General features: G+C 45.9%; 1 non-coding gene across 1 annotated transcript; it reads right to left on the minus strand.

Moving 5' to 3' along the window:
- Positions 1-304: 304 nt before the first annotated feature.
- On the minus strand, positions 305-377 carry TRNAN-GUU (transfer RNA asparagine (anticodon GUU)). The gene has a single exon. It is a non-coding gene; the product is annotated as a tRNA-Asn (tRNA).
- Between the last annotated feature and the right edge of the window lie 10,752 nt (positions 378-11,129).

Genomic DNA, 11,129 nt, shown 5'->3' on the forward strand with positions numbered 1-11,129 from the left:
CTAGCCTTGTGGGACATTGTCTGGACGATCCCCGCAGTGGGTGCAGAGGCAGGCCTGGGACTTCAGCCCTGCTTTGTTCCGTGGTCTCTGCATATGTCTCGACCTTTGGAGTCACAGTGTCAACTCTTACCTTTTTTGGGACTTGTGGTTTCCTGTACCTGGAAAAGGCTGGGGTTTTCCATTAAGTCCCTTCTCTGGTTGCTGTTTCTGTCTCGGTGATGAGTTAGTTACTAGATCAACCAACAAGGTTTTCTTTGTTTGTTTCAAAAATATTTATTTATTTATTCTTTTTAAGTAGGCGCCACACCCCACATGGGGCTCGAACCCACGACCTCAAGATCAACAGTCACATGCTCCACCAACTGAGCCAGCCAGGTGCCCCCTTATTTGTGTTTAATGTCTTCTCTTTGCTGACGACTGTGGTGGGTGCTGGTTTCTTGTCTTAACAAGCTCACCAATCAAATCCCGACTCTACCTCTTACAAGCTTTGTGACCTCAAGCAAGTATTTCATCTCCGTTTGGGCCTCAGTTTCCTTACTTGCAAACTGGGGGTAATGAGAGTTAATACCCTCATGTAGGGATTTTGTGAGGATTAAATGAGATAAAGCAGGCCAAGTACTTAGTGTCTGGCACGTTGTAGGGCCCAGTGAATGGTAACTACTAGGACTACTATAATTATTATTACATAAAGCCCTGAGTGTTTAACAGTGAATACAGACCCTGTGGTTCCAATGATGTGTGATGTAAGACATCCTAGGGGACTGGTGTCACAGGGAAATCTTGCACTAAACCTTGAAGGATAAGAGAACCGGAAAGTACCAACTGCCCCTCAATATTCATTCTTCCCCTTTTTCTTAATAACAAAATCGAGGCTACATTTTCCAGCCTTCCTTGCTGTTAGGTTTGGCCATGTGACTAAGTTCTGGCCAAAGAAGTGAAAGCACATGCTTTAAGGAGGACTTCTGGAAAGCCTGCTTAAAAGAATCTGACTCAGCTGGGAGCAGAGTCCCTTTATCCCTCTTTGTTTTTTCTGTTGGTCTGGAATGCTGATGTGATGGCTGGAACTCCAGCATCTACTTTGAAGTATGAGTTGACCTTTTCTGACCTTGACAGAAAATATGCACTGAGGATGATGGAGCATGATGGGAGCCTATTTTTTTTAAATGATACTATGGAGCCACTATGCTGTCCCTGAACTTCCTATCTCTTTACTTTTTTGTGTGACAGAAACGAACTTCTATATTACGTCTCCCGTTTTTTCCTGTTTTTGAAGCTGAACCTAATTCCAGGGGTCATATTCAAAATATTAAACACCAGAATGGCATGGGCACTGACAAGTCTGAACAAACTCTGGTCATAGTGCTAGGGTACCAGATGAAGGGCTAGGATAGCAGGGAGATTGGGGCAGAAGATATTTATCGTATAGTATGGAAGTATTTTAATATTTTAGCCACCAGTCCAGCTATATCAATACATATCAGCTGAAAACTAGCTGAATACCAGCCCTGCTTATTCTTAGCTGATACAACAAAGTTTGAGAATAGCTAAAAAGACAAGAAGGCCTTCGGATCATGGGCACAGCTTGAGTAGAGGTTTAGTGGGTGAGTGAAGCATGGTGAGTTATGAACACTGAGAACTCTAATTCAATCTGACTTGATGGGAATGTTTTTTTCTTTTTTCTTTCTCCAATTTTTTTTGTGTTAAAATACATGCGTGTAAAATCATTTTAACCATTTTTAAGTGTACAGTTCAACAGGATTGAGAACATTTATACTGTTACGTGATCATCACCACTGCCCATCTCCAGAACTCTTTCATCTTGTAAAACCGACACTGTCCCTGTGAAACACTAACCCCTCACGTCCCCCCCTCCAGCCCCCGGCAACTGCCATTTCACTTTCCGTTCCTGTGATTTTGACTACTCCAAGTACTTCAGGTAAGTGGGGCCATAGAGTATTTGTCTTTTTGTGACTGGCTTATTTCACTTAGCATAATGTCCTCAAGTTTCATCCACACTGCAGCACATGTCAGCATTTCCTTCCTTTGTAAGGTTGAATAATATTCATTTGTGTATATATGCCACATTTTGTTTATTTCTTCATCCATCAATGGACACTTGGGTTTCTTCCATGTTTTCGCTGCTGTGAACATGGGCGTACATATTTGAGTCCCTGCTTTCAGTTCTTTTTGGTATATACCCAGAAGTGGGATTACTGGATCATTGGGTATTTCTACTTTTACTTTTTTGAGGAATCTCCATACTGTTTTCCACAGTGGCCGCACCATCTGGCATTCCCCAAAACAGTGCACAAGTGTTCCGATGACCCCACGTCCTCGCCAAAACTTGTTGTTTCCCGTTTGGGGATAGTAGCCATTCGAATGGGTGTAGGGTAGTATCTCATTGTAGTTTTTTTTTTAATAAATAAAAAAAATTAATGTTTATTTTTGAGAGAGAGAGAGAGAGAGAGAGACAGAGTGCAGGCAGGGGAGGGGCAGAGTGAGAGGGAGACACAGAATCCGAAGCAGGCTCCAGGCTTTGAGCTGTCGACACAGATCCCGACGTGTGGCTCGAACCCATGGACCGTGAGATCATGACCTGAGCCAAAGTCAGATGCTTCACTGACTGAGCCACCCAGGCGTCCCTCATTGTAGTTTTGATTTGCATTTCCCTAATGACTAGCAATGCTGAGCATCTTTTCATGTGTTTACTGGCTATTTGTATATCTTCTTCAAAGAGAGAATGTTCTTTTGAGCGAATGTGTGTATGTGTAGGTTATAAAAGGAGCGGGAAGATAACATCAGAGGTCACACAAATCAGGTAACGGAAGCTAGGGAGAGGTAAATTCAGGAGTATTCTTGAATTTCAGCATTTGTGGGCTTTGGAGTACACGAGGGACTAGATGGCCATGGGAAGTAAGAATCTTGGTTCTGCAGTGCTGGTGTGTGTGTGAGTGTGTGTGTGTTTCAGTTTCCATTGCAGTATAACCAGCCATCTCTATTAGTCAAAGAAACACAAATCCACCCAGATTTGAGGGTGAGCAGGCCTGGGTGCCCCCTCTCACGGGAGGGATGTCAAGGTCACATCACCAAAACATACGTGAGGTGGGCCATGCTATTGCAGCCATCTTTGGATGCGACAACCTGGCAGAGGAGGTGTCCTTCCTTTTCAACACTGGTCTTGTTAAGAAGCCCCTCGGGGTGGAAGTCTTCTCTTTCTTCCCAGTCCCAGCCTGCTCAGAACTAGGAGGAGGTTCTCACTGTCTTCCAAATGGGATACACAGTGTGCACCTAAATTATTTCTGGAAACCAACTATATCTTTGGTGGAAAACGTCCAAGAAAAAGCTTAAGCACTGAACTAATTAGCTAATGTAATTGAAACAAACGGAATAGTGCAGGCTCTAAGCATGACTCGAAAATGCAGAGAAATGGATTTTTCAGTGGGAGGTGATATAGTTCCCATCACTACCCAAAATTACTGGCTTTATGAGTTATTCATTTAGCAGAATTTCCTGAATGCCCACGGGGTGCCAAGCACTGTGCTGGGTCGAGGTTGAAGATGCAGATGCCCCTGTAAGATGATTAAACTTAGCAGCAGAGAAGAAGAAGAAGAAGAAAAAGAACGTAGACTCGCTCAGCGCTCTGAGGGAGGAAAGCAAACGGTGTCTTAGGGACATGGAAGGGTTGGGCTCTAGGATTACCCTTGGGCTGAGTTTCAAAGGAGTGTAAGAGTCCTAGGAACTCAGGAGTAAAGCAGACACCGGAGAATTTACAAAGAACTTTTATACCTATGCTTTGATCTAACTTTCTTGACAGCTGCGTAAGGGAGTTCATCCCCATTTTTTTGGATAATGCTCAGAAAGATCAAGTGGCTCACTCAAGGTCATGCAATTAAAACCAGAGATGAAAACTCGAGCCTAGTTCTTCTGACATGTTTTACTTTCTTTATTGGATAATTGACTTCTGGGGAACAGCTGTTTTCTTCCCTGATGCCAGATCAATGACAAGTGAACGAATTTGAGCTAAAATCATGGAAGGGAGAGAACGATGATCTTTTATCATTTAGATCCCCCAAGGTCACTCTCAGTTTTGACATCCACACTGGCAGGAAGAGAGAGAGAGAGAGAGAGCGGGGAGGATTTTTTGGCCAGGTCAGGATGTGGTGTTCATCACGTTCCCCCATGTTCTATTGGCCAGAACACAGCCATGGGGCCCCATCTCAAGGTCAAGGTGGCTGAGAAACATAGTCCCCAACTAGCCAGGCGCTTCCCTGCACATGAAGAAGGAGGAGCATGATTGTTTGGTGTTCAAGTGGTCCTCTCTGCCACAAGCCAACACTTATAGAGCACTTACAATCTACTGGGCAGCATTGTAAAAGCTCCGTCTGTATTAATGCATGTGATCTTTGAAACATAACTCTATGTGGATGTACTACTTACAGTCCCATTTTATGGCTAAGGAACCTGAGGCACAGCAAGGGGTAAGCAACTGGGATTCAAACTGAGATCCTTGCTCTGGACCCTGGAGCCTGGCTGTCCCCACCCCATGCATCACTCATCAATTTCTCCTCTGAAATGTGGCCTGCACTTGGCTTCTCCTCTCCATTCCTCTGCCACCATTCTGGGTCACACCCTCTTCATATCTCATGTGTCCCCATCCCCTGGGTTGTCCCCTCCTATCCACTCTCCCCTCTGCTGCCAGTGATCTTAAATGTCAAGTGTGGTTCTGTCTCTGCTCTTTCTTACCAGAACTTGGGTGGTGTCCTCAGGATAAAGTCCTGGCTCCCTTCATCTTTCACTAGCCTCTGTGCTCCAAACACTCTGGGGTTCAACCTCTCTGAGCTTCTCACCAGTCCCTATACTCACCAAAGAGCCCAATTGTGAATCCATGCTTTTGCGATGCTGTTCCTTCTTTCTGGAATGTTCTCCCTCTCTTGCATTTGCCAAATTCCCAGGTCCTCAAGACAAGGCTCAGAAGCTGCCCACCCCATCCTTCCCTTCCAGGCCTCCCCAGGCAGGTCCTTCACCCCTTCCTCTGTGTTCCCCAAGCTTGTACCCGGACCCCACCCCTTCCCATACTGCCTTGTTGTTGGCTCTTTACTCAGGTGTTTTCCTTTCCCAGACCAGGAGCAACATAGGGTCGGGAGGGTGTCTCATCCATTGTCATTCCCATGGGGCTGGAACAGTGGCTGAGCTTTCACACTGTCACAGCAGGAAGAAGGGTGCCTGTTTTCTATGGCCTGTTCTGCCTCTGCCTAGATTTGACCCTGGTTGACTTCTCTGTTATGGGAAAGCATTTGTCTATTCATGGATTCCTAACCCTGGGCACCTTGTAAAAATGACTGATGGCCACACACCATCCCAGTGATTCTGATTCCCCTGTTCCCCAGTGATGCTACTATGCAGTCAGGGTTGAGAACCACTCTGAGTGCTTCTCTGGTTTTAATGTATCCACAACCCCCCTGGGATGCTGCCGAAGCGCTGGTTTGAATCCAGTAGGTCTGGGATGCGGTTGCAGTGGCTGCGTTTCTCACGAGCTCCCAGGTGATGACGATGCTTCTGGTTCATGGATCACGATGTGAGTACAAAGGCCTTAGATGATCTGACCATCCCTTGCCTGACATTCAATGCCACTGAGATGGGAGGAGGAGGCCCGGAGGCCTGCATGAGGGGTGAGGGAAGGTGGTGAGGTTGGGGAGGTGGCTCATACTCGAGAGCTGCCACGGAGGACACATGGGCAGCACGTGGGTGACACTTGGCACACAGGTGGTGGAAGTCCTTGCGTGCGTGGTCCTGCTGATCATCGACAGCTAGTGTTTACCATGTGCTGGGCACTTTTCTAGACTTCTATTCCAGGAACTCACTTGATCCCCCCTCCCATTTTATAGATGAGGAAACAGAAGCCCCTTAAATAACATATCTAAGGCTTGCAGCTGGGATATGACAGAGCCCAGGCTCCAGACTGTGTGACGTCTCCTTTGCCATGTTGTCCCTCTAGTGTCTGAGCCAATGCATACTCATTTAATTTTGTCCATCACACCAAACATTTGATGAGCCCCTGTTCTGAGCCAAGCTCAGGGTTGGACACAGGGAAAAACAAGGGGATCGCCACCCAGGACGGAGCCCAAAGGCAGACCCTGAACATTCACCTGGAGGGCTTATGGAAGGGCCTGTCTGGCCCCCACACAGAGAACCCCAGCCTCACCTGCACGTGGATGAGTAGCTTCTAACATCGGCCACAGCCTGATGACCTGGTTAGGTGGACGGTCAGTGGACAACCACACACAGGACTCTGGACACGAGGCAGGCAGAGCAGCCTGGGGCTCCCGCCCCTTCCTCCTCAAGACCTTCCTCTCCCGTCCAGCTTCTCAGGATGTCGGTCCTCCTCAGGCTCCAGCTCACTCCACCATCTGAATCTCATATTCACAGTCCATGGGCCACGTAACTGCCCGTCTTTAACAAAATCAATACCATTCTATTATTTACTAATTGCTTAGTTATTATTTCGGTGGATGGAATAGGACACTCAGCCCTCTGGGCTCCTGTAAAACAAATTGACTTCCAGCCCACACCACTTAGATAATAATAGACCTTCACGTGGGAAAGCCGGACGGGTGCACTGGGACACCATGTTTTCCTGTATCCCTGGCTTCTGGGGACTGACTGCCTTCACCCGACTTCAGGGGGTTCTCACAGAGTGGCTAACCCATCTGATGACCTTGGTAGCTAAGGTCTGAGCTCTCCCTCAGGGTCCCTGGTTACTATGGCAGCTGATGTTCTAAGCTCCAGGTTGGGGAGAGGGGAGGGAGACCTGGTCAGGATGAGAGTTATCCAAGCCAGAGGGAAGCGGATGAACCAGTGAAAGGCTTATTTTTTCAAATATCTTTTTTTTTAATTTAAATTCAAGTTAGTTAACATACAGTGTAGTCTTGGTTTTAGGAGTAGAACCCAGTGATTCATCCCTTACATATGACACCCAGTGCTCATCCCAACAAGTCTCCTCCGTAATGCCCATCACCCATTTAACCCATCCCCCCACCCACCTTCCCTCCAGCAGCCCTCAGTTTGTTCTCTGTATTTAAGAGTCTTTTACGGTTTGTCTCCTTCTCTGCTTTTATTTTTCCTTCCCTTCTCCTGTGTTCATCTGTTGTGTTTCTTAAATTCCAATGTAAGTGAAATCATATGATATTTGTCTTTCTCTGCCTGACTTATTTTGCTTAGCATAATACACTCCAGTTCCATCCACATTGTTGGCAAGTGGCAAGATTTCATTCTTTTAGATCACTGAGTAATATTCCATTGTATATGTATTACCACACCTTCTTTATCCATCCATCAGTCGATGGACATTTGGGCTCTTTCCATAATTTGGCTGTTGTTGATAGCGCTGCTATAAACATTGGGGTGCCTGCGCCCCTTTGAATCAGCATTTTGTATCCTTTGATGAAAGGCTTTTTCAAAGCCAGTCCCTCCTTGGTCCCCGCTCCTGTCCCGCTCCTGTCCCACTGGGCTGTCACGTCTGTTGGCATCGCTGCCATCTCCATCAGGCTGGGAGCTTCTCTATCATCCCAGGAGCCAGTGTGGAGTTTGACAGAATAGATGATGTCATGTGCATCCCACTGAAAGGGAGAGCCCAGGGATTATAATTCCAGTACCTGTACCCAGCCTGGCATCTGCCGTTTGTGTTTGATTCTTTCCAACAGCTCACATTTGTCACACATACTTCCTGTGCTCTGGCATACTGTTTATTCACGGTCAGTATTTCCACTTGATGAAATCCTGTGGGATTCTGCAACTTATATAACAAACTCTTAGGGAGCATTTACTATAAGCCAACCCTGTTTTCAGTGTTACTGACTCATTGACTCCTTATGATAGCCCTCTGAAGTTGGTACAATCATTATCCACACTTGGCAGAAATCTGAAACGTGTGGAGGTTAAATAAACCTGCTAGTAAGTGACCTTCAGCTAAGCTTTCTCTCCTAGTCTCATTTCCAACCATTCTTCCCATTTTCTGACTCTGTATGCTTGCCTGGATCTTCATGAAGTAGCTTCCAAACTTTTTTTCTTATTATGTAAAAGGCAAAGTTCCTCAGGTACTTCCTTTGCCCAAGCCACATACCAGAATCCAGCAAAAGATATTATACAATTACTATGAATGTGCTAACCTTGCTCTGCCAACATTTTTTTATAATAATAATAGCTAACATTTGGAGAATGTTGACAACTCTATGCCACAAGCTTTAAAAAGTTTATAAATGCAGAAACTGAACTTCGGATAGGTTAAGAAACTTCCAAAGGTCTCACAGCTAATAACTTTTTGTGTGTGATTCAAAAATTCTTTTATTATTGGAATTTAGTTGACATACCATGCTATGTTAGTTTCAGATGCACAATGCAGTGATTCAACAGTTCTATGTGTTACTCAGTGCTCGTCATGCGGAGTATAGTTTCCATCTGCCACCATAACTTCCAAGCTTTTTGATCATGCACTCCACCAGCAAAATTTCTAACCATCCATCCTTCCAACATATACATACTTGAGTGTGTGAGCATGAGTGGGGGGAGGGGCAGAGAGAGGGAAACAGAATCCAAAGCAGGTTCCAGGCTCTGAGCTGTCAGCACAGAGCCCGATGCGGGACTCGAACTCACAGAGAGATCATGACTTGAGCCAAAGTTGGACGCTTAACCAACTGAGCCACTAGGTGCCCCCTTCATAGGAGTCTTTTAAAGACATCTGTCCACTTAGAGTTGATTTAACGAAAAGTGGGCAGTTGCAAATCCAGTTGCCCAGGCAAAGCCGAACTACCATATACTGAAACCCCATTGGGAGAGGGTTTCAGTGTATGTTCCCTCGAACGCTGTGGCCACCTGATCTGGGACAACCTGGAGGTCAGTTTGTAAATTCAACATCAATAAAGCTTCATTTCTTTCTGGATTTTTACATACAGGTCTGAATAAAAATCCTAATACTGTCTTCCTGCACTCAAATGAATTGGCTTTCCAAACCCCCTGGGGTCCACTCCCTGCCTCCACCCCCATTATAATCTATGTTTTTGCTCCTTTAATGTTTAGTAGAATTTCCAGAGTTCTTACACGTGATTCAGACATTTTTACACAGATTAAGTCTTTGGTTGAGCAAATAAACATTTAAAAACATCCACAGATAATTATTTGATTAAATACATGCTCGGAAACACAAACAGTTCTCAAAAACACTTTTATGTAAGGTATTAAGTTCAAAATAGGTGATCTCATTTGGTATTATACATGGTAGAAAATTCTAAGCTTGATTTTAAGAGATCAGATAAACAAACGCTCTGGAGAGCTTATAATTCTTTTAAACAGTCCTTCCCTGCCTGTCACTTGTTGGGTCCACATTTGTAAAGCAACGCGCATGGGTCTTAGGGGGTCACTGGCTGGAGAGATCATGGGATTAGTGAGCCCAGCTGGCCGTGTAGCTCCCAAATAAGCAGAGATTTAATAGGGGAAACACCTGAGTCTCATAGAGGTGAAAGGTCATACAGACAGTTAATGGTGGAGCTGGATTAAAAGTCAGGTCTCTTTATGGCCACAGCATACCAAGCAAGCTCTTTATTCTTTGGTATATTGGTTACACACTAATGTTGTGTAATAAGACGCTCCCAAACCCAGGGGCTTAAGATGGCCATTGATTATGATCATGTTCACGGGTCTTCAGGCCCAGCGCACCTCAGCTAGGCTGGGCTGGTTTCCAGAGGCCCAGCCCTGGGCTCCAGGCCCCCAGCTGCAGGTTGAATTCAAGCCCGTTCTACATATAACTCGTGTTTCTTGGCCCAGTAGCTGCTGGGGGTATGTGGTCTGTCCCACTTGTCTGATTCTAGGGCTCAGACTGAAGAGGCAGCTTCTTCCATCCAACCAGTGGAGCTCAACAGGGCAAGTCCAGCTGGGTGAATGCATTTCAAACCTCTGCCCACTAAATGGCCACCAATATTCCAATGTCACTTTGTGAGTTACATGGGCAAGCCCAAGTCCAAAGGGTGGGGAAGTACTCTCCATCTACCATGAGGCTGTAGTAGATGCAGATTTAGAACTCTCTGATGGGAGAGGGACAAATTTGAACCAATAACTCAAGTTATGCACCTGGTTTAAGTTAGAGGCATGCTGTATTGGCCCCAGCATCATCTGCCTTGGACTCGTATGTGCTGGAGCGTTTTGGATGATCTGAGGAGGAGGGACACTCAAAGTGAAGGTAAAAAGGCTTGTCTCCTCCATTTTTGCTGAGATATTTGAATAAGTGGGATGATTTCCTATGCCTCCCTGGGGCTCTGAAGGGCTTTTTTTCAGCCCCTGAGTGCAAAGGTGGTCCTGGCTGGTAGCCCCGGGTTTCCTGGTGTAGGGCTGGGGAACCTGTGTGGCATCTCTTCAGGGGCCCCGTGAGAAGTCCAGAGAAGGCCCTGGATGGCACCATGGCACTGCCCAGGACCCCCACCCCCCACAATAGGCTGAACTCTGCAGGATGATGGAAAGAGCAGATGTGAGGTTGCAAAAAATGGATGCGACCTAGTCGTCCCCCAAATACCCACAGTGACAGAGTAAGTCCAAGCTTCTCTTCATACAGTTTCCCACAAATGCCCCAGTTCTCACAGAGGAGAGCAAGCCCCTGCGCATTCACAGGGGCCAAATCCCCAGTGGCCTGAAGGGGCCTGGACTTGCAGTGGCCGCTGGCCCAGAAGATGGGGCTGGGGCTGGGAAGGATGGCACTTCTGTCTCTATTGGAGTCTTTGATTTTCTTTAATGTTTTATCATGAAAAATTTCCAAACATGAAGAAAAGCAGACATAGTAGTGTATTGAGCATTCTGACATGGGCTTCATCTATTGGTAACTAATATCACCCTAATACTTTTATCATGCCTAAATTAATATTTCATTGCTTAACATCATCTAGTACCCTTACTCTGCCCCCAGTTCTCTTAAAAAGCCTTTTTACAGTCACTTGTTTGAATTAGGATTCCACACATTGCATTTGGTTGGCATGTCTCTTAAGATTCTTTCAGTCTGTAACAATTGCCCCTCCTTTTAAAATACCATTCCTGGGGTGCCTGGGTGGCAGCCAACCCTTGATTTTGGCTCAGGTCATGATCTCACAGTT

Source organism: Panthera pardus, unplaced genomic scaffold (assembly GCF_024362965.1).
Source record: "Panthera pardus isolate Hobbes unplaced genomic scaffold, ASM2436296v1 HiC_scaffold_24, whole genome shotgun sequence".
Taxonomy (NCBI): Eukaryota; Metazoa; Chordata; class Mammalia; order Carnivora; family Felidae; genus Panthera; species Panthera pardus.